At 40.0% G+C, this 23,939-nt stretch overlaps 1 pseudogene; it reads right to left on the bottom strand.

Annotated features, from left to right (window-relative positions):
• The window catches only part of LOC122124525, a 53,098-nt pseudogene extending 29,812 nt beyond the window's left edge, over nt 1-23,286 (bottom strand).
• Nucleotides 23,287-23,939: the final 653 nt, after the last annotated feature.

The raw sequence follows: 23,939 nt of genomic DNA, 5'->3' as shown, positions 1-23,939 counted from the left end.
TTGTTTTCCTGTCAGCCCCCGAGGCCTAGTATCCCAGGATGTGCTGTGGGTCCAGAGGCTGCACCATCCAAGCCTAGGTTGATGTTAGCTGAGGCAGAGTTGCCACGATATGAGTTCAAGCCCAGTGCTGGGCAAATAATAATAATAATAATAAAATAAATAAATAAATAAATAAAAATATTAAAAATAGCCTGGCGTCGGCTATGGTTCACGCCTGTAATCTTAGCTACTCAGGACCCTGAGATCTGAACATCATGGTTCAGAGCCAGCCAGGGCAGGAATGTCTGTGAGACACTTATCTCCAATCAACCACTAGAAAACCAGAAGTGGTGCTGGGGCTCAAGCATTATAGCACTAGCCTTGAGCTGAAGAGCACAAGGACAGCTCCCAAGGCCAGAGTTCAAGTCCCATACATACATACATACATATATACATACATACAATAATAATGAAGCTCCCTGGCTTGGAATTCATGCCCTTTTTTTTCTACCAGGCCTAGCAATGGAACTCAGAGTCTGGGTAACTCTAATTCACTGGGGGGATGGGGAAACTCACCCTCTTTGAAGACAAGCAATTCAGGCCTGTTCCCTAGGCCTGAATTCAATCCCCAGCCCTGTTAATGTAATATTCATCCACATTTGAAATAATGATTAATATCTACATACTTATGTTTATTGCAATTTGCTTTGTGTGTATTTATTTTATTTTTTGTATTATTCATTCATTATTTTATTGACTATTATTACATTTATAACATGTATTAAATTGATTACATCTTATGAGATATATCCAGATTTGCATATGTATTATATATCTTACTTCAGACCCAGGACATTCATTGAAATTCTATAGTAGATTATCCCATGCTTAGAAAAACAGAAAGACTACATCAACCAAATTAATTCATCCCTAGGCACCCCAGTGGCTTACATCTGTAATCCTAGCTACTCAGGAGGTGAGAACTGGAAGATGAAGTTTCAAAGCCCGTCCAGGCAGCAAAGCCTGAGAGATATCATCTCCAATTAACTGGCAAAAAGCCAATCTACAGGTATGGCTGAAGTGGTAGAAAATCAGCTACGAACAAACAAGCCAAGAAAGAGCAAGCTGAGTTCAAGTGCATGGAGAGGGGGGTAGGGGATAAAGGGGAGAGAAATCCTCCAAAAACAAACAACAAAACAACAGTACACAAATCCCATCTAATTTATGGTAACAACAAACTGAAAAAAAGATCAAGCTTGTGCATTTGTACAATTTTACATGAGCCCATATGTTCTTAGGTACACTTCAAAGCTATGTTTTTAATAATATGTGTATATATAAATTAATAATATATAATTAATTATATATATATATATATATATATATATATAAACTAAGAAACCAGCCAATGAAAAAATACTTCTGAATTAGTGCCTTAATCATGGCATTATAAATTATTTGTACAAAAAGTACGTTCGAGGTTTCTTTCTTTAGAATCAATCTTAAAATGTTTATTCATGTACCAGGCGTCAGTGGCTCACACCTATAATCCTAGTTACTCAGGAGGCTGAGAGCTGAGGATGGCATTCAAGGCAAGCCCCGGGAGAAAACCGGAACCAGTAAAAAACCCGTAGAAAACCGGAAGTGGTGATGTGGTTCAAGCTGTAGAGTGCTCTCAAACAGCTGAAGAGCGCAGGGATAATGCCCAATTCCAGAGTTCAAGCCCCACCACCGACAAAAAAAAAAGGAAAGAAGTTTGTTCATACAAAATTCTAACATTCTGAGCCTTAGGAAACTTTTCTTCCAGGGTCTTAGGCTCTTTAGGCAACTATTCCACAACTGAGCTACATCTTAGTACCAATGTTTTTGTTTTTCATTTTAGAATCTAGTTTATTCCCAAAATGCTTAGAAGTACCTACTGTCTTCACAGAAGTGAGTGTTTATTCAGAAACTCAACCTTTGGTGGTATGAGGACTCCCTTAGTCTATTTCATGGTAGGCACTGAGGAAAACTCACAAGACACAATTGCAGACATTTTATAATTATAAAAATAACTCTAAATAGAAATAACATCAACTGCATGGCACAGGTGGCTCATGCCTATAATCCTAGCTACTCAGGAGGCTGAGATTTGAAGAAGGCTACTCATGGCCAGCCAGGGAGGAAAGCCTGTGAGACTCTTATCTCCAGAAAACTGGAAGTGGTGCTGTGGCTCAAGTGCTTAAGCTTTTGCGTTGAGCACAGGGATAGCACCCAAGCCCAGAGTTCAAGCCCCACGACAGACAAATAAAAAAAATAGAAAAAATAAGAAATAACATCAACTGTCCCAAACTTCTAGGGAGAAATGATATCCTCATTTTCATTCTCACTCTTCATGGCAGATGGTCAAAATAAAATAAAAATAAAATAAAAAAATATTTCAAAATATTTCAAATAAAGTCAAAGTGAACTTTAAAAAATATTTAAAATGCTAATGAAACTCCTTGTCTTGGAATGTGTGATTTTTTTTATCTGCAAGGCCTGGGATTTGAACTTAGGGACTGGGTAACTATGTTGCACTGTGGGGGAAGGGGAAGCTCACTATGTTTGAAGACCAGAAATTCAGGCTTGTTCCCTAAGCCTGAATTCATGCCCCAGTCATATTCCTTATATATATTTTAAAGATAGGATTGGGCTTCCATATACATGTTCAGTCTATATCATGTTTGGTGTGTTTATTCATTGTATTTGTTGTTTTATTCATTTATTTACCGTTTATTTTACCGACTGTGAGGACACCAAAACATATATGACATTGTTTACATACTATCAAATTGCATCTAGATTTGTAGACTTGTTCTCCATCATGTCTCACACCCAGCACTCTCTCAGTAAAGGAAAACAGGTGTCACACTTGGCTTCTTACTCGAGGATGAAATTCTTGGCAGGCTCTGAGATCAAGCCTAGAGGTGGCCAAAATAGCCATACATGGATAGGCAGGTGGTAGTATGCCAATAAATGCGTATTAGTAGAGAGTGCCAGAACTGTGTATCTAGTATTCAATAATATCTACTATGTTCTTACGAAGTCTTAGGCATTGAGACAGCCTAGATATTATGGAAAAAGAACATACAACCATCCAAGAAAAGTCCAAGAAATATGATAGATCTATTTAACATTTGGAAGACACCATCAGAAGGCCTAATCTGAGGATAATGGGTGTAGAGGAGCACCTAGAAACAGAAGTTAATGGTCTAGGAAATTTGTTTAACAGGATCCTAGCAGAGAACTTCCCAAACATGCAAAAAGATAGGCCTATTCAGATACAAGAAGCTTTTAGAACTCTAAATAGACCGGACCAGAACAGGACAAAATAGCATCACATTATAATCTTCACAGGATCAATTCAGACCAAGGAAAAGAACCTTAAAACTGTCAAGGAGAAAAGATCAATCACCTATAAAGGGAAAACAGTTAGAACCACCTCAGAATTCTCAGCAGTGACAATCAAAGCAAGAAGAGCCTGGAATGATGTAGGCCATGCAGTAAAGACAAACAACAATCAACCAAGAAAACTGTACTCAGCTAAACTCTCCTTCATAAACAAAGGTCAAAAACAACCTTCCATAGCAAAGAAAAAATGAAACAATATATCTCCACCAAACCAGCCCTACAAAAGATTCTTAAAGATGTCCTATATATAGAAAACCAACAAGACCACAAAAAGGCCAAGAAACCGCAGCCAAATGAGAATCCAAGAAACATAGAAAGAACCCAGTTGCCACAGCCCCCAAGAAGGTGGATAAAATGGCAGAAACTCCCAAATACTTCTCAGTTCTATCTCTCAACATTAATGGACTTAACTCTCCAATTAAGAGACATAGACTGTCTAGTTGGATTAAAAAGCAAGAACCTTCTATCTGCTGACTTCAAGAGTCACATCTTGCCCATAAAAACAAACACATTTTCAATGTTAAAGGCTGGAAAAAATCTACCAAGCAAACGGCCCCCATAAACAGGCAGGAGTTGCAATCCTAATATCAGATAAAATAGAATTCAATTTAAAATTAGTGAGAAGAGTTAAAGAAGGTTGCTACATACTAATTAATGTATCACTCCTTCAGGAGGATATTACAATTATAAATATCTATTCACCAAATGGAGCACCCAAATTTATCCAAGAAACCCAACTTTCCCTCAAATCCCACGTACATCCAAAGACATTAATTGTTTGGGACTTTAACACACCACTATCCCCACTAGAGAGATCAACTTGGCAAAAACTCAACAAAGAACCTGCATATCTAAACAACTGCATAGATCAACTCGATTTACCAGATATCTACCGAAGATTTCACCCAGCAATATCAGAAAACACGTTTTTTTCAGCAGCATATGGAACATTTTCCAATAGACCACATTTCAGGCCACAAAGCAAACTTGTCAAAAATCAGAAACATTGAACTTATACCTTGCATTCTCTGAGACCACAAGGGATTAAAAGTAGGACTCCACACCAAAAACCACTAAACAAAGTCCTGTAACACATGGAGGCTGAACAACACACTGCTGAATCAGGAGTGCATAATGGAAGATATGAGAAATGAAATTCAAATGTTCATGATATTCAACAAAAATAAGCACACAAATTACCAACTCCTCTGGGACACAGCAAAGGTAGTACTGAGAGGCATTTTTATAGCTCTGAGTTCCTACACCAACATATTGGAGAGATCTGAAACCAACAATTTAATGAGACATCTGAGCCTCCTTGAAAAAGAGCAGCAGGATAAACCCCGACCCAATGGACAGAAAGAAATAATTAAAATTAAATCAGAATTAAATGAATTAGAAGTCAAAAAAGCCATATAAAGAATCAACAAAACAAAGAGTAAGTTATTCGAAAAAAATAACAAAATTGACAGGCCCTTAGCCAGTCTTATGAGAAAAACAAAAGAACATGCCCAAATAAATGAACTCAGAGATGAGAATGGAAACATCACCAGAGAAACAACCAAGATTCACAATATTATAAGGAAATACTTCTCAAAATTTTTGCTAATAAGATTGAGAACTTGGCAGAAATGGACCTTTTCCTAGCAAATACTGACATGCCAAAATTAAACCAAGATGAGTTAAATCACAGTAACAGGCCCAAATCAAGCACTGAAATATAAACAGTAATAAGAGATCTCTCATCTAAGAAAAGCCCAGGTCCAGATGGTTTCACAGCGGAATTCAACAAGGTCTTCAAAGCAGAGCTCACATTAATACCCCTCCAACTCTTCAATGAAATTGAAAGAGAAAGTTCACTATGGAACTCATTCTATGAAGCCATCATAACCCTCATCACAAAACCAGGCAGGGTCTTATCAAAGAAAGAGAACAATAGACCCATTTCTTGGATGAACATTCATGAGAAACTTCTCAACAAAATTTTGGCCAATCGACTTCAACAATTCATCCAAAAAATCATATACCAAGATCAAATAGGCTTCATTTCAGGGATGCAAAGCTGGTTCAATATACGCAAATCAATTGGTATAATTCATCACATCAACAGGAGTAGGGATAAGAACCACGTGGTTATATCAATAGATGCAGAAAAAGCATTAGACAAGATCCAAAACCCCTTTATGATGAAGGTTCTGGAAAAATTAGGAATCCATGGAACATTCCTCAATACAATAAAGGCTGTATATGAAAAAGCTACAGCCAGCATTACAGTTAATGATGAAAAACTTAAGCTATTTCCTCTTAACTCAGGAACGAGACAAGGACGTACACTCTCTCCAATTCTCTTCAATTTAGAATTAGAATGCCTAGCTACAAATAAGACTGGATGCAAACATAAAGGGTATCCAAATAGGGAAAGGAGAAGTAAAACTCTCCCTCTTTGCAGATGACATGATCTTGTGTTTAAAGAATCCCACAGACCCCACTCCCAAATTTCTCAAGCTGATTCAAAACTTTGGAAAAGTAGCAGGGTATAAAATTAACGCTCAAAAATCAATGGTTTTTCTGTATGCCAACAATGAAAAAAGTGTGGCTGAAATTAGGAAAGCAACTCCATTTGTAATAGCCCCACAAAAAATAAAATACCCAGGAATTAACTTAACCAAAGAAGTGAAGGACATCTATGAAGAAAACTTTGAAAACATGAAAAAGGAAATCAAAACAGAACTTAGAAAGTGGCAAAAACTCCCATGCTCCTGGATTTGAAAGATCAACATCGTGAAAATGGCAATACTTCCGAAGGCTATCTCCAAATTCAATGCAATACCAATCAATATTCCAACTTCATTCTTCAAGGAATTAGAAGAGGCAATCCAAAAATACATATGGTACAGTAAAAGACCCCGAATAGCAAAAAACAATCCTCAACAGAAAGAACAGGGCTAGAGGAATATCAATACCAAATTTTAAACTCTACTACAAAGCCATAGTAATCAAAACGACATTGTACCTGCATAAGAACAGACCTCAGGACCAATGGAACAGAATTGAAAACCCAGAAATAAACACACAGACCTATAGCCAACTAACCTTCGATAAAAAAGCTCAAAAATAGAATGGAATAAAGACAGCCTCTTCAGCAAATGGTGCTGGCAAAATTGGTTAACTAGTTGTAGAAAATGAAAGCTAGATTCTTATATATCATTCTGCACCAGAATCAACTCCAAATGGATCAAAGACCTCAGAGTCAAAGCAGACAATATGAAAACATTACAGGATAGAATAGGAGAAACCCTAGGTCTCCTTGGAGAAGGCCGAAATTTTCTTAATAGAGACCCAGAAACACAACAATCAAAGAAAGGTTGCATAAATGGGATTGAACAAAAATTGCAGAGCTACTGCATGGCCATGCACATAGCTAGCAAGATCAATAGAAAGTCCAGAGATTGGGATAAGTTCTTCACTAGCCATACAACCGACAAGGATCTCATATCTAAAATAAACGTGGAACTCAAAAAATTAAATCCCCCCATAACAAGTCTTCAAAGAAACAACTGTCCAATAAATAAGTGGGTTAAATACTTACAGAGAAACTTCTCTGAAGAGGATAGAAGGATTGCCAATAGACACATGAAGAAATGCTCAACCTCTCTAGCCATAAAAGAAATGCAAATCAAACCATAGAGATACAACCTCACCACAGTTAGAATGGCAATAATCAAGAACTCTAATAACAAAAGATGCTTGTGGGGATGCAGAGAGAAGTGAACATTACTACATTGTTGGTGGGAGTGTAAACTTGTTCAGCCACTTTGGAAAGCAATATGGAGGTTCCTCAAAATACTCCACATAGAGCTCCCCTATTTCCCTGCAATCCCACTTTTGGGCATTTACCCAAATGATCACAAACAAGACCACACTAAAGCTGGCAGCACGACTATGTTTATTATTGCAGCATTTTTTACCATAAGTAAGATATGGAACCAACCCTGATGCCTCTCAGTAGATGAATGGATCAAAAAATGTGGTATATATACCCAATGGAATTCTATGCCTCCATCAAAAATAATGACATTGCTCCATTTGTTAGGAAATGAACAGGCTTGAAAAAAATTATATTAAGTGTACTTGTTAGATTGTTAGTTAAACAAATGATATTAATGCTAATATTAATTTTAATGCAATTTCAGGGAACTCTCCTGTCTCTGACATCCTAACACTTGTATTTTGGGATTTGTCCCTGCAAATCTGGGATTTAGCAGGACTCAAAATAAACCAAGATCTTGCCCATGTATTTGTAACTCCTTTGTGTGGTATTCTCACAATTTAAAAAAAATACGCCAAGAGTATTTGAATTGTACTATTAATGTTTAATTATAAATCTCTACTGAACTTTCTCTTAAGTGTTTTGGAGAAACCAAAGCTGAAATTAACTTGGACTTTTGTGGTGGTTGTAAATGTCTTAACTACCATCTCTGGTAGTAGGTACCATTAAATTTCAATTAGCCATCACAGGCTCAAGCCTGTAATCCTAGCTACTCAGGAGGCTGAGATCTGAGGAAAATCCATAGGACTCTTACTCCAATTGACTTCCAAAAAGACTAGAGGTGGAGATGTGTCTCAAGTTGTAGAGTGCTAGCCTTGAGGTTCTGAGTTCAAGCCTATATACTGACCATCAATTAACAAATTCAGAGGTTCCACTGTGAGTGCTATATTCTTTTAGAGACTGAAGAATTTTTTTTCGCACAGTCTTTCAAACATCAGCATCTCTAATGGAGAATCATACTAGATCCTTATTTTCCACTTGAATAATTGTTATTCTCCAGGAGTAGAGTGGCCAAGAGGCTTTCAGATCAAGAGCTCGGACATTAAATTGGCTAAAAAGAGATCAAATTAAAATTTATTCTTTGGTTGCAAATACCACATTTTTGGTATGTGTTTGCTAGCCCTGGCACTTGAACTGAAGGCCTGGGTGCTGTTCCTGCACTTTTGTGTCAAAGACTATTGCTCTACCACTTGAACCACAACTCTACTTCGGGCTTATTGGTGGTTAATTGGAGATAAAAGTCTCACAGACATTCTGGACCTGGGTGGCTTCAAACTAGAAAGCTGAGTAGCCAGGATGACAGGTATATGCCACCAGCATCTGGCTCAAATACCACCTATAACGTTAAATGTCAAGGATATCTGTTAACATCTATCTCTGACAGATGTACAATGTTTTACTCCTCACTGAATGAATGTTCCTTTGAACAGTATTGCATCAAATGGAGTGGACTCAAGTTAGGTCTTGAACACCAACAATCTGGTTTGGTGGAAGTGGCCTTGTTTTTCTACACCCTATTTGGCCATTGGTGTGGATTGTAAAAAAAAAAAAAAAAAGAGACAATTCAGTAAAAACAAATTCAAAGAGTCTGAGACACTTACACAAGTTCTGGACATCACTTCCTCGTGGGCTGCTGTTGTGCAGGCCCAATATTTGATCTGAAGAGAAACTTGGAATTACAAATGTTAAAACCCAAAGTCTAGTAACCTCTAAAAGGCCTGTGTAACTCCTTGATCCTCATACCTGATACTGTGACTTAGTGGGAAAAGCAAAGGGCAGATTTCTAGCTATTGCAGACTTCTCCCTTAGTGAACAATAAGTTACCATGTTCAGTCCTGGTTCCAGCACAGACTTGGCTCAGGTCTGTGAACCTGAGTGTAGACGTTTGAAACTCCATACTGTGAATGGAAATTTGGCCTCCTACTAAGACAGCAGTTTGAGGGACTTGCATAGCTGTGGGAAAGTCTCTTTTTAATAGCCTGTTCTTTGTGCACATGTGGTTTAGATGCAGGGATGCATAACTAACTAGTCTCAGTGGTCACCCCAGGGTAGAGCAAGAGAGACAGAGTAGAGGGACAGTGATCAAGCTCACGCCACCTGCCATTTTATGCTGTTTTGACATGTTCTTCATGTATTTTAGTAATTCAAGAATAAAAATTAACATTACATACAGATTTTTAATTGCCTCTTTGTTTCTGACAAAAATTAAAAATAAAAATGAATTTAAATAGAAAGGCAGTATGGTAAGAGCAGGGAAAAGGAATGGAAAAATGATCATGGGCAGCTCCTAAAGTCCAACCTGGAGGTTTTATTTACCAACATCAGGGAATAAAATGAAACTATGTAACAAGATAGGCCAGCCTGCTTTTTCTCAGCAACAAGGCAGCCCTGTCTGCTTTCTTAGCAACAGAACAGCTCTGCCTGTGTTCCCTCATTTATGCCACAGTCAAAGCGGTCAATAGACCATGAGTAAGGGAGGAAATTAAAGCTGTCATTGAAAGATCAAAGAGAAAAAGCCCTGGATATGTCTGGAAACCTATAAAGCATCTGAAGCCTTAAACACTTAGGCCTTTCAGAGAGAAAGCCAAGATGTGCTCCTGAGGTCTGTAGATTCCCTTAATCAGAGAACACACAGACCTCCCAATGACAGAATCATCCCTGACAACAATAGAACTTCCTAGTGAGACTCAGAGAATAAAAGACACATTAAACTTTTCTCACTGCTAGAAACCAGCACACACTCAGAGGGCACCAGGACAATACAGGAGGGAGGGCTCAGCCCTATTGCAAACAATGGATGAAACTCAGAGGTCCACACCTAATTGCATGATGTAATCAGACCTCCTAAAGGTCCAACAGCTTCCAGATGCTGTCCGCAGCCCTTCAAAAAGATCAATCTGTGATGCCCAGCTCTAAAGCTCACCCTGTGTTTAGGGGCCCCCTGAGCTCAGCTTCTGCTCCTGAACCTGCCCATGTATTCTGTAAAGAGCCCAGAGAAACCCTTGGCATTTGTTGTCAGAAGTCAGGCCACAGTGAGGCTTCTGCAGCCCCCACCCTTGCTCCAAGCATAGCCACCAACAAGGGAACACCCCCAGGTTACACGGCAGACCTCTGATGTGTAATAAAAAGAGGCTGTGCTTGTGCTGGCACAGTCACCCGTCAGCAATCCAGGCAAAGGGGCATCTGCTAAGGCCACCCCAAGTAGCTGTGGGGCTCTGACATCAAGACAGAGGCAAGCAGGTGCACCCATGCAGGCTGCCTTTGAGAAAATCCTCTTCCAAGTGCAGGCCTGCATGGTGGCCTATGAAGCAGAATATGACACTGCAAAATTTCACAGCACACTAGAAGAATCAGACAAGCAATGGCCCTATGCTCAGAGACCTAACCAAGGTAGGAAATGAGAGAAAGAGAGAGAGAGAGAGGCTATCTGTGCTTAATACCTATATCAATATCCTTGATGAGTAATGGATAATTTTTATCAAGAAATAAATAGGAAAACTTCAAACTCTAACTCTGATGGAGTAGCTAGGATCAATTTAAACTTCCTACCATAAACAATCACAAAAGTGGAAGCTATGTGAAACTATATATGTATATAAATGTATATATAATATAAACATGTAGGCATATATATGTATATTCACATATACAATGTGAATATATAATGTATAATATAGATATGTATAGAGAGGGAAAAATAGAAATATATAGTACTTGAAGGAATAAAAACCAATAACTTCCAGTTTTGATTGAAAGCATGAACCCTTCCATGCAGTAATCTATTAGCTCAAAAATCTCAATTAACTTAATTATGCAGATCCACATTAAGACACATTCTAATTAAACAAAAACAGAAAACCTCCCAAAGCACAAAGACACAACTCATCACACACAAGTAATCTTCAATGATATTAAGACAAATTTCTCATCAGAAACTAGATTCACTATTAGACAGCAAGGGCAATAAATTTAAAGTGTTGAAAGGACAGATCTAAAACCCACCTTTCTAACAAATATACTTGCTCCAAATGTAAGAGATGAGCTAAGTACCTACCGATGGCTCAAGTATATAATCCTAACTACTCAGGAAGGTGAATTGTGAGGGTGGTGGCTCAAAGCCACCCTGGAACTTGTCCCCTCAGGAGGAAGTTGTAGGACACACCTTTCCTTGAGAAGGACGGAGGCCTTTGTGCAGTGCTATTGCTGGAAAAAGACATTGGATAAGGTGGCCATCAAGAATGGAGGTTATTAGCTAGTGTCTCCAGAGAAGCAATTTATAAGATTCAGTAGTCCTCTAGAAAATAAGAGTATTTTGACCACTGTCCTAGTGGTTTCAGAAATGCCACGAGAATGACCAGAGCAACCTCAAGCCACATGGATTCCTTAGCAACAGTCTTTGAGGTCTAAGAGCTAGAGTGTCAATGCTGGCAGGCTGTGATTGTTCCGCTATTTCTCTGACGTCACTGGCCCCAACTCTGATTGGTCCATTTCTTCTATGACATCACTATGCCTGGTTGTGATTGCTCCATTGTGTGAGGTCATGAACGATATATAGGAAGCCACTGTGCTCCAACCTATGTCAGTTAACAGAGCTTGGAGCTCTTGCTTGATGACTCGCTGGACTGAATCAAAGTTAAATGATATTTTTGGTAGTGGGGACGGGCTGTTATTTGGATTTTGGTATTTCTTTTTACTCTTTCTGGGTTTTCCTTTATTTAATTTAATTTATTTAGGTAGACTTGCTACCTGCCATTTTAGCAGAAGGATGGAAGTACAGAAAGAATCAATCTCAAGCTCCTTGAAGGAGGAGATCATCAAACAATACCAGAAGAAAGAGATCTTCGACATAGGTACCTATGGAAAAGTGAAGTTGGCTCATTCCCTCCTCACAGACAAGGACATAGCATTTAAAACACTCTGGAAGTGAGAGTCCTCATCATTGGATAAAGAATGAGGTGGACATTTTTAAGAAGGTATGGCACAAACACATCATCAGGTTGTACCAGGTAATGGAGAAGTAAGAGTATGTGTATCTCATCATGGAACTGGCCACTAGGGGGTACCTCCTGGGGTGGATCTGAAAATTCTGCCGCCTATATGAGGATGAAGCCAGGAGGCTTGTCACACATGTTGTAAGTGCTGTTCACTACTTACACCAAACAAAATCATACACGAAGACCTTAAGTCCAACAATATTCTTTTGGACACCAAAGACAGTATCAAGTTCAGTGGATTTGGTCTGAGTATCTGGCTCACCCTGGGGCAGTTGCTAATGAATATATGTGGTACAGTGCTATTCCATCCGCCTGAAATGTTCTAGGAAGAAATGATGGCCTGGTGCAGGTGTCTCACACCTGTAATCCTAGCTATTTAGGAGACCGAGATCTGAGGATCATGGTTCAAAGCCAGCCCTTATGGCTCTACCCTCTGAGCAGACTCATACTGATACCAAAGACTAATTTGAGTAGGAAACGGCAGAGGATAGAGGTGGCTAGCAAAATAGCTACCATTCTTCTCAGAACAAGCTGCTGAATGTGGGCCCAGATGAATAGGTTTATAAAATGTGAGGTGTGCATAAATTATGACTCATCCAAAAAAGGCTGCAATTAATATATGTCTGTCATGGATGGACACAAAATAATTTATGTGAAATATATTGACTAAGCAATTTCATAATGGAAAAAGGGAAGATTAAAAGTTTCTGTGGCTGGGGGATGGTGGCTCACACCTGTAATCCTAACTACCCAGGAGGCTGAGATCTGAGGATCACAGTTGAAAGCCAGCCAGGGCAGAAAAGTATGTGAAACTATTATCTCCAATAAAACACTAGAAAACTGGAAGTGGCGCCGTAGCTCAAGTGGTAGAGAACAAGCCTTGAGCTGAAGAGCACAGAGACAGTGCCCAATCCAGAGGTCAAGCCCCATGACTGATCAAAAACAAAACAAAAGTTTCTGGTGCAGGTCATTGTGTGGATTCCATCAGTATTGAAAAGAAAGTTCACAAGCAGAGGTAATGGTTAAAAAGTAGTGTGGATATAATTAATGTCACTGAATTTTATACCTAACAAGCATGAGGCCTTGTGTTCAGATCCCTGCACTTCCAAAAAAATGTTAAATCTTCCTTCTGTTACCTACCTTAAGTGGTAGATAATCTTCTACTGTTATGATTGTATTGCTCAGAGCTTCTCTGGTGAATGTTTATTCATGCTTTTACACATAATCCATTATTTGAATATTGATGTTGAGTTTTAAAGTGTAATTTTTTGTATTAAAATAAGGGCAAAGCCTGTATTTCTAACTCAAGAGGTTAAAGCAGGAAGATCCCTATTCAGTCAAGGCTGCATAGAGAGGTCCTTCCTAAATCCGCATGCTAGTGCTGAAACTGGAGAGACAATTGTTTGTAAGAAATTACAAGTGATAGATAAGGTTCTGATCATATTAGGTTTTGTTCATGTCAGTTTGGATTTAATATTTACATAAATTTAAAAATTTTTCCTTTTCCCCTTACTCTCAGTATGTTATTTTGAAACTTTGTAGTACGTTTTTGTTTGTTGCACTTAAAAAAAAACCAGTTTTCCTTTGTATCATATTAAACATGATTTTTTCTGTATTACAATTTACTATTTATTTTTGAAATTTTTTATGTTTTTTTTCTCCATCTAGGGACTGGCCACTGTCTCAGAGATTTTGCTCAGTTCTGCCAATTGAGCCACAGCTCAACTTCCAGCTTCTTTCTTTTTGAAGTCTCATGCGAACCCCAGCACTACTAAGGAGGCTGAAATCTGAGGATCTTGGTTAGAAGCCAGTCTGAGCAGCAAAGTCTGATGGTTTTTTTTATTATTATTTTGCCATTGGTTATGGGCCTGAAAACTAGGCTTTGGCGCTGTCCATCAACATTCTAGCTTAAGGTTAGTGCTCTATCAACTGAGCTGCAGCAACATTTTCAGCTTTTCCTGCTTATGTGGTTCTGAGGACTCAAACCCAGGTCCTCATACATGCAAGGCTAGCACCACTGAGCCAACTTCCCAGATGAAGTCTCAGTATCTTATCTCCAATTAATCTCCAAAAAGCTGGGTGTTGTAGTTCTCTAGACTTGAGTAAAACAGGGCAAGTTCAACCCCTAGTACTGGTAATTACATACACAAATCTCATGGACTTCCTTGCTAGTTCTGGCTTTTAACTGTGGCATGGGTAGCTAGAATCTACAGGCATAAACAACCAGCCTCTGACATTTTAATATTTTTACTCAGCTCTTTCTTGACTTCAACCTCAATGCTTTTTAATTGCGGTCAGTAGACCTGATACCTGGGCCTCATTGCTGATTCTTGCCTATTTTTAAGGAGGGTGGAGTTGAACCCTCGGCCTGAGTGTTGTCTTTGAGCCCTTCAGCTTAAGGCGAATGCTCTACCATTTCAGCCACAGAGCCACTTCAGGATTTCTGGTGGTTATTTGGAGATAAGTTCTCATTAACTTTCCTTCGCAGGTTGGTTTTGAACCATGATTTTCATAACTCAAACCCCTCAATATCTAGGATTACAGGCTAGAGTCTCAGCGCCCTTATGTTTATTAGTTTTAGACTCAAGGATTATGTTTTACAACTCAACCATAACTCCACTCCTAGCTTCTTGCTGGCTAATTGAACATAAGATTTTATTGTACTTTTCTGGATAGTCTGGTTTCAAACCATGATCGTCAGATTTCAGCTTCCTGAAGTGCTCTGATTATACACATGAACCACACACCGATTGTACATTTAAAACCTTTAATGTTATCTTTTTCCAATTTTTCTTTTCAAAATTTTCCTTGTTTGTTATTTTTGTTTATGTGCTTGTCCTGGGGCTACAAATCAGGGCCTGGATACAATACCAGAGCTTTTTCTTCAAGACTAGTGGCTTACCACGTGAGCCAAAATATAACTTGTGGCTATACTTGTTTTGTCTTGGTGCTTGAAATAAGGCCCTGAGTGCTGTCCTAGAAAGTGATTGCCCCGTTTGCCACTTGACTCACAGCTCAACTCCAGTTTTTTTTAATTCTTGGTACTAATAGGAGATAAGAGTCTTATGCAAAGCCCAGCATGGATCAGTTTTTTGAAATCTGAGAATCATGGTTCAAAGCCAACCAAGGCAGGAATGTCCAGGAGAATCTTAGCTCCCATTAATCAATGAAAAGCTGGGAGTGGTGGAGCTCTATCCTTGAAAAAAACAGCACAAGTTCAAGCCATAGGACAGCACACTGTTGCACACACAGAGAAAGCCTCATGGACTTTCTTGCATGGGCTGGCTTAGAACCATGATCCTCAGATTTCAGCCTCTCTTCATCTTCTCTTCTTTGAAAATTTTATTGGTCTTGTGGCTTGACCTCTAACTCTGGGGCCTATATCTTACCTTTTACACTCAAGGCTGATGCTTTTACAACCTCAGCCACAGCTCAAGGTTTTGGGCTGTGTAGATGAAGATGAGTCTCAAGCACATTCCTGGCCAGGCTGATTTGACATTGCAATCCTCAGAAGTCAGCCTCTTGTATAGTAAGGATTACACACATGACCAGCAACATTTAGGTCATTTTAAAACTTTAATATGTGCTTGCTTCCACGTTCTTATTTTCTTCATTTTTGCTTGTGCTAGGAGTAGAAATTGAAGCTCAGATGCTGTCTCAGTGCATATATGGGACTAACCATAACATTTGGCTTTTGGGGGGAAATTAATTGGAGACAAGAGACTCATGTAGAGGTAGGCCAGATTCGGGAAGCTGAAAATTGAGGAAAGTCCTTAACACTCTTTTCTCCAATTAAGCACTAAAAATCAGAAAGTAAGTAGGTCATTGAAGAAAAGATTGCAAGTTCAAACACAAGGATTGGCACACAGAGAGAGACGCAGAGAGAGAGACAAAGAGAGAGATACAGAGAGAGAGATCTTATGAGCTCATATAACTGGGCTGAGCTTTAAACAGTATCCTCAAATTTCAACCTGAGTAGCTAGAATCACAGATATGAGCCACCAATGATTAGTTCATTGAAACCTCTGGTATTGCCTCTTTCTTCTCTTCTTCTACCCTTCATTTATTTATTTTTGTGTTTGTTGGTCCTGGAGCTTGAACTCATGCAAGGCCTGGCCTGATACACGAGCTTGAAATCCGCCTATCATAGTTTGAAAGCAGCCTGAGCAAGAAAGTCCATGAAACTCTTATTTCCATTCAATCAAAAAAAATCCTATCTCCAGTGTGGCTACCACACACAAAACAGTCTCCTGGAATTTCTTTTTTTTCCCTTTTTTTAATTGTGAAAACACTGTACATAGGGGTTACAATTACATGGGCAAGATAATGAGTATATTTCTTATCAAGAATTGTAGCCTCCTCCTTTGTTTCCTCTTCCCATTCCTTCCCATCATCCCCCTGCCCCCCACCCAAACGTCCCCGCTCCACCTCCCCCCCCCCCCCCCGCCCCGCACCAAAGTTGTAAAGTTCGTTTTCGACATAATGACTTGTACATCTCATGGTTGTAATGGGTCCACGTGTATCCCTGTTTAAACGATTTGTTTTTCCCCTTCCCCTCCACAAATTATACCGACATCAAATACAGTGTAAGCAGGGGTTAAACTGTAGGGGAGGGACATATACAGCAACAAAGAAATAATCTTATAAATGTGATAGAAACAATCGCATGAAAGAAAAAAAAAACATTTGAATACATATCTTAGGGTTCATTTCCCTAACATCACCTTATCTGACCTTTTCTGCTTGACTCAGTACACAATGGAATTCTATGCCTCCATCAGAAAGAATGACATTGCCCCATTTGTTAGGAAATGGAAAGACTTGGAAAAAATTATATTCAGTGAAGTAAGCCAGGCCCAAAGAAACATAGGTCCCATGGTTTCCTGGAATTTCTTGACTGGGTTTGCCTTTACACTGGATCTTATATTTCAGCCTCCTGCTTTTCTAGAATTACAGACAGGAGCCAACAGTCCAAGGTTCTCTACTTCAATCATTTAATTCTCTTATTGTGATCCTGAGGCTGGATCTCTGAGCTAGGGCACTGTTTCAGGTTTTTCCTCAGGGCTGGTGCTTTCCAATTACAAGCACATCCTCATTTCTGGATTTTGTTGCTGATTAGTTGGAGACTTAGGCACTTCCCTGCCCAGGTTGGCTATGAACAACAACCTTTAGATTTTAGCTTTCTGAATCACTAGGATTAAACACACCAACCAAAAATTCGTGGATAATTTTGAAACTTTAATTGGATTTTCTCACACCTTTTTTCCCCTAGTCTTGAGGCTTGAAATCAGGGCTTGGGCACTGTTCCTGAGCTTCTTTTACTGAAGGTGAGGACTCTATTACTTGAGCCACAGTGCCACTTCCAGCCTTTGCTATTCATGAGGTACTGAGGAAACAGACCCAGGAATTCAAACATGCTAGAAAAGCACTCTATCACTAAGGCATATTTCCTGCCATTCTTACACCTTTTTTTGTATTTTTATTTCCTTGTCTATGTGGTCCTGGGTCTACAAATCAACCCAGGTGCTGTCCCCGAGGGGTTTATTAAGACATGAGCCACCACACAACTTGTGCTATTTTTTGATGTTGTTTGGTTTTAAGTAGCTACATAGAGTTGAGTATATGAATTCTCCTATCTGGGCTGGCTTTCAACTGTGAGCCTCAGATTTGAGCCTCCTGAGTAGCTACCATCTCAGGTGTTTGCCACCTATGCTTGGCTCATTTTAAACTGTGAAATTGGCTCTTTCTTCTCCCACCCTTCTCCACATTTATTTTATTCTTTATATGTGTGTTGGCCCTGAAGTTACTATCAAGGTCTGGGTGCTGTTTCAGAAATTATTTTCTCATTTCTGCCATTGGAGCCACAGCTCAATCGCCAGGGTTTATTTTTCTTCCTTTTGGAGATAAGTCTCATGTAAAGTCCAGCAAGACTCAGGAGGCTGAAATCTGAGTATCACAGTTTGGAGCCAGCCTGAACAGGAAAGTTCATGAGATTCTTTTCATCAACTACCAAGATGCTGGGAGTGGTAGAGCTCCTACAGAAATTCAAGCCCTAGGTTGGCACAAAGCAAAAAAGCCCCATGGTCTTTCCTGTTTGGACTGGCCTTTCAATACTATCTTCAAACTTCAGCCTCCTGAAATCTAAAATTATAAGCATGAACCACCAGCATTAAGCTTATTTTTAAATCTCAAATGGTCATTTCTTCTCTTCTTTCAGTTTTGTTTTTGGTCGACTTTGGGCTGAATTATGGACCAGGAATCCGTTTTCCATATTTTTGCCATATTTCAGTACTTTACAACTACTATCACACCTTCATTTCCAGCTTTTGCTGGGTAGTTGAAGATAAGAATTTCAATCACTTTCTTACCCAGGCTGGCTTTGAGTTGTTATCCTCATATTTCAACTTCCTCAGTAGCTAGGAATACACAAACCAACAACCCATGGCTCATTTTGAAATGATAATTTTCTCTTTCTCTCATCTTTAATAATTTGTGCTTTTTTTTCTTTGTTTTTGTATACCACATGAACCAGAGCACAGCTGGTGTCATAATTTGGTGACAAATGAGACATAAGGGTCTCATGGATTCTCCTACCTGGGCTGGCCTTCAATGGTGATCCTCAGATTTCATCTTCCTGAGTAGCTGATAGAACATCGGTGAGCTACCAATGCTTGATTCATTTAAACCTCTGTCATTGGATCTTCCTTCTGCACTTCTAGCCTCTTTCTTTAATCTTTCTGTTATTGTCCTGGGGCTTGAACTCAGGGCCTGGTTGCTGTCCCAGAAACTGATTGCCCAATCCTGCCACTTGAGCCATAACTCAATTCCCAGGCTTTTTTTTCTTTTTGACAATTAATTGGAGATAAGAGTCTGAGGAAAGCCTACCATGAATCAAGCCAGGCTGAGAAGGAAAGTCCATGAGACCATGACCTCCAATTAACCACTGAAAATCTTGGAGTGGTAGAGCTCTGTCCTTGAACAAACCATCACAAGTACAAGGAGGCACACACAAGCTGCAAGATGGCACACAGATGCACACATATCAGAATGTCTCATGGATTTTCTTCCATGCATTAACTTTGAATTGTGCATCCTCAGATTTCAGTCTCTCTTCTTCCACTCTCCTTTGATTGTTTGTTATTTGTAATTTTTAGTGGCCCTGCAGCTTGACCTCTGGCTCTGGGGACTGTTTCTTAGCTTTTTAACTGAAGGCTGTAGCTTTGCCACCTCAGCTCCAGCTCAGGGCTTTGTGCTAGGTAGCTGGGATAAGCATCTCAAGCACGTTCCTACCCAGGCTGACTTGATACCACAATCCTCAGATGTTAGGCTCTTGGGTAGTTAGGATTATCCACATGACCCACAACCCTTGTGTCATTTTAAAACTTTAATATGTGCTTGACACTTCCTTCTTTTGTTTACTTTTTATTTTTTGCATGTGTGTGCTGTTCTTGGGTCTACAAATTGGGGCTCATATTCTGTCCTAAAAGTTTTTATTCAAGGATATCCTCTATTACATGAGAAACATCATAACTTTTTGGTGCTTTTTGAGGGGGGTTGATTAATTAGAGACAAGAGTCATGGACTCTCCTGCCTAGGCTGGCCATGAACCATCATCCTCAGATTTCAGGCTCTTGAATAGCTAGTAAAACATGTATGAGCCACTGATGCTTGTTTGATTTAAGCCTTTGTCACTCGCTCTTCCTTGGTTACTTGTACTCTTCTTTCTTTCTTCTGTGCATGTCCTGGGGCTTGAACTCAGGATCTGCCTGCAGTTCCAGAAAATATTTGCCCAGTTTGCCACTTAATCCACAGCTCAACTTCCAGCTAAATAAGGTAGCTGAAATCTGAGGACCATGTTTCAAAGCCAGCCTGGGCAGAAAAGTCCATGACATTCTTATCTCTAATTCACCACCCAAAAGCTGGAAATGCTAGGGTACTAGGCAAAGGATACTACAGAGACACACACATCACACATAGAAACACACACACACACACACACACACACACACACACACAAACATTCACACATACACACACAAAGTCTCCTGGACTTTGTTTTTTGGGTTGACCTTGAAACTTGATCCCAAGATTTTTGTAGCCAGGGATCAACTACAGCCATGATCAACAAACACCAGGCTTATATTTAAATTTACAATTGGTCTTTATTCACTTCTCCTACAATTTTTTAGCACTAAGAATTGAACTCTGGGTCAGCAGTTTTTTTTAATTAGCTTTTGCACCAAATACAGTGCTTTACATCTACAGTCATATCTGCACTTCCAGCTTTTGGCTGGGTAGTTGGGGTTAACAGTTTCATGTACTTTCCTGCCCAGTCTAGCTTTGAACCTAGAATGGATAGGAATACATACATGAACCAACTTAAACCTTAGTTTTCTTTTCCCATGACTTTTTTAAGTCTTGGGTATATTTGTTTGTTTGTTTTGAAATGTATGTCTAGGACTTCAAGTCAGGGCCTAGGTTTTGTCCCAAAGTTTCTATTTGAGACTAGCACTCAACCGAATGAGCCAAAGTACAAACTGTAGCTTATTTTTGGTGGCAAATTAGATATATGAGTCTCATAGACTCTCCTGCCTGGGCTGACCATGAACCGTGAATCTTAGATTTAATTCTCCCGAGTACCTTGTACAACATGTGTGAGAAACCAATGTTTGATTCATTTCAACCTCTGTCACTGACTCTTCCTTTTGTATTTCTATCCTCTTTTTATTTCTTCTGTGTTTGTCCTCCAGCTTGAACTCAGGGTCTGGGTGCTGTCCCAGAAATTTTCCCAGTTCTGACAATTGAACCACACCTAAACCCCAGGATTCTTTTTCTGTTTTGGTGTTTAATTAGAATGAGTATAATGCAGAGCCAAACCATATTTATGAGGCTGAAATCCGAGAATCAAAGTTGGTGCCAGCCTGGGCAGAAAAGTACATGATATCTCCAATTATAACCACTAAAATGCTGAGATTAGTAGAGCTTTGAGCAAAACAGTGCAAGTTCAAGCAACAGGACTCACACACAGACATACTTACACAAACACAAGTGTTATGGACTTTCCTACTCGTTCTGGCCTTTAAATATTATCCACACATTTTAGCCTCTTGAGTAAACAATTACAGTTATGAGCCACCAGTGATGAGCTGATTAGCTCATTGCAGCCTCAGTTATTGGTTCTTCTTTCTCTTCTAGTCTTCTTTGCATGTACTCATTTCATTTTTTGTAAGTGTGCTAGTGCTGGAGCCAAAACTCATGCAAGGCCTGTCCTGTTTCAAGAGGCTGAAATTTGACCATCATGGTACAAAGCCAGGCTGAGTAGGAAAGTCTCAGATCCTTACCTCCAATTAACTGCCAAAAATCTGGGAGTACTACATTTCTAGGCCCAGGATGACCCACAAGCAACTGTCTTCTGGACTTTCCTGCTAGAATTGGCCTTTACACTGCATACCCATATTTCTGCCTCCTGGAGAATTACAGGCATGAGTCACCAGCCCCAGGTTCTCTTCTTATTTAAATTTTTGTGATCCTAAGGCTGGATCTCTGAGCAAGGGCACTGTTTCATAGCTTTCTCACTCAAGCCTGGTGCTTTACAACTCAATCACTGATTCACTACTATTTTCTTGTTTATTTGTTTTGCTGGTGATTTGAAGATGAGAGACCATAGCCCTCAGATTTAATCTATCTTAGTATTCAGGATTACAGCAAAAGGAAGTGGCACTGTAGCTCAAGTGGTAGAGCACTAGCCTTGAACTGAAAAGCTGAGGGACAGCCCTCAGGTCCAGAGTTCAAGCCTTACAACCGACCAAAAAAAGAATATTACACACAAAAACCAAAAACTCATGACTCATTCTAAAATTTTAATTGGATTTTCTTATACATTTTTAAATTTCTACTTTCTATTTCCATATGTATGCTGGGCTTGGAGCTATAAATCAGAGCCTAGGTATTGTCTCAGTTCTTTTTTTTTTTTTTTTTTGCCTGTCATGGAGCCTGAACTCTGGGCCTGGGTGCAGTCCCTCAGCTTTTCAGCTTGAGGCTAGAGCCGTACCACTTGTGCTACTGCGCCACTTCTAATTTTTCCTGCTTATGTGTTGGTGAGGAATTGAGCCCAGGGCCTCATGCATGCAAGGCAAGCATTCTCCCACTGAGTCACCTTCCCAGCCCCCTCCCAGTACATTTTTAATACTAGCCCTCTAATATGTGAGCCACAGCACAATTCAGAGCTTTTAAAAAATAACTGAAGTTGGCTAATTAGAGTAGAGTTCATGGACTCCCCTGCTTTGGCTGGCCTTGAGTACTGATCCTCAGATGTGAGACCCTTGAGTAAGTACAGTAACAAGTGTAAGCTAAATCAATTTTGCTCATTTTAACCTCTGAAATCGGCTCTCCCTTTTCTTCTTCCACCTTTCTTTTCATTTATTTATTTTATTCTTGTGTGTGCTGGTCCTGGAGCTTGATCTCAAGGTGTGGGTGCTGTCCCAGAAATCATTGTCTCATTTCTGCCATTTTAGCCACATCTCAAAACCAGGTGTTATTTTTTTTCTTCTTTTTGGTGGTTCATTGGAGATAAGTGTCTCATGCAAAGCACAGAATGTCTCAGGAAGCTGAAATCTGATTACCAGTTTGAAGTCAGCCTGCACAGAGAATTCCATGAGACTCTTTACCTCCAATTAGCTGGTAGTCAGCCCACCAATTAGCTGAGAGTAATAGAACACCAGCCTTGAATAAAGTAGAACAAATTCAACCCCCATGACTGGCACACACAGAAAAAATGTCCCATGTACTTTCCTGCATGCGCTTGCCTTTAAATGTTATTTTCTGATGAGTTTTGGGAAGATGGCGGAGGAGAAGCTGGAGGTTAAACAAGCTCTCGCATACAAAACAATTTTAGTGTTCCAATAAACAGTCCTAAGCCAAAGAATCACACCAAGTGTGCCATCACAGGACAGAGAGTTAGGCCTGAGAGGGAAAATCCAGGCAAGGAGACAGATATGAGCACTTGCCAGTGGCCACGGATGTGGCGGCAGTGGCAGCAGCCATAGCCGCCATTCCTGCAACAAAGAGAGTCCAGGACTTAAGCGCCAGACGCGGCAAGTGAGCGGTTTCTACTCAACACCAGCAAGAACTGACAAGAAGCACACATCTTCATCCTGAAGTTCGCAGACCAGAGATGAGCCAGGAACCACGACTCTGGCGTGAGTAGAAGCCTGACATCCTCACTCCTTCTCAGGGAGCAGAGGAGGGAAGGCCAAACCTCCCCCGCCATGACGGGAGATCTCCATCTTGGATACTGACAAAGCCAGGCTGTGCAGCTAGCTCCAACTCAGGCCTTGGAAGAAAACAAGAGTCATTTAGCAGGTCACAGGATCCTAACCTGACCTGCCAGGCTCAGCTCCTCCCTGGGAAATGTCACCCAGCTTGGGCAGCCAGGCCCAGGAGTGGGCTTTCTTCACTGGGTAAACAAAGCTAGAGGCTGCCCTTCCCTACAGTAGCCTTGACAATCAATTGAAATTCAGTAAACATAAACCCTGAGAATGGCTCCAGGCTGGCCTCTGTGTGTTTCTCAGAAGCTAACTCCTCAGGGAAAAGCTGCTGTTTGCTGAAAGACCTCAACTTTACCCAGAACCTAGCCTCATCACAGCATCTCCAAACTAGAGGAAACAGCCATCTCCCTCTTTTGTGAAACCCAAAGTAGATCTCTG

The sequence above is a fragment of the Dipodomys spectabilis genome, unplaced genomic scaffold, assembly GCF_019054845.1.
Source record: "Dipodomys spectabilis isolate Male_0828 unplaced genomic scaffold, ASM1905484v1 ptg000239l, whole genome shotgun sequence".
NCBI lineage: Eukaryota > Metazoa > Chordata > Mammalia > Rodentia > Heteromyidae > Dipodomys > Dipodomys spectabilis.
The sequence above is the reverse complement of the archived record's forward strand: the minus strand, read 5'-3'. Positions and strand labels throughout refer to the sequence as shown.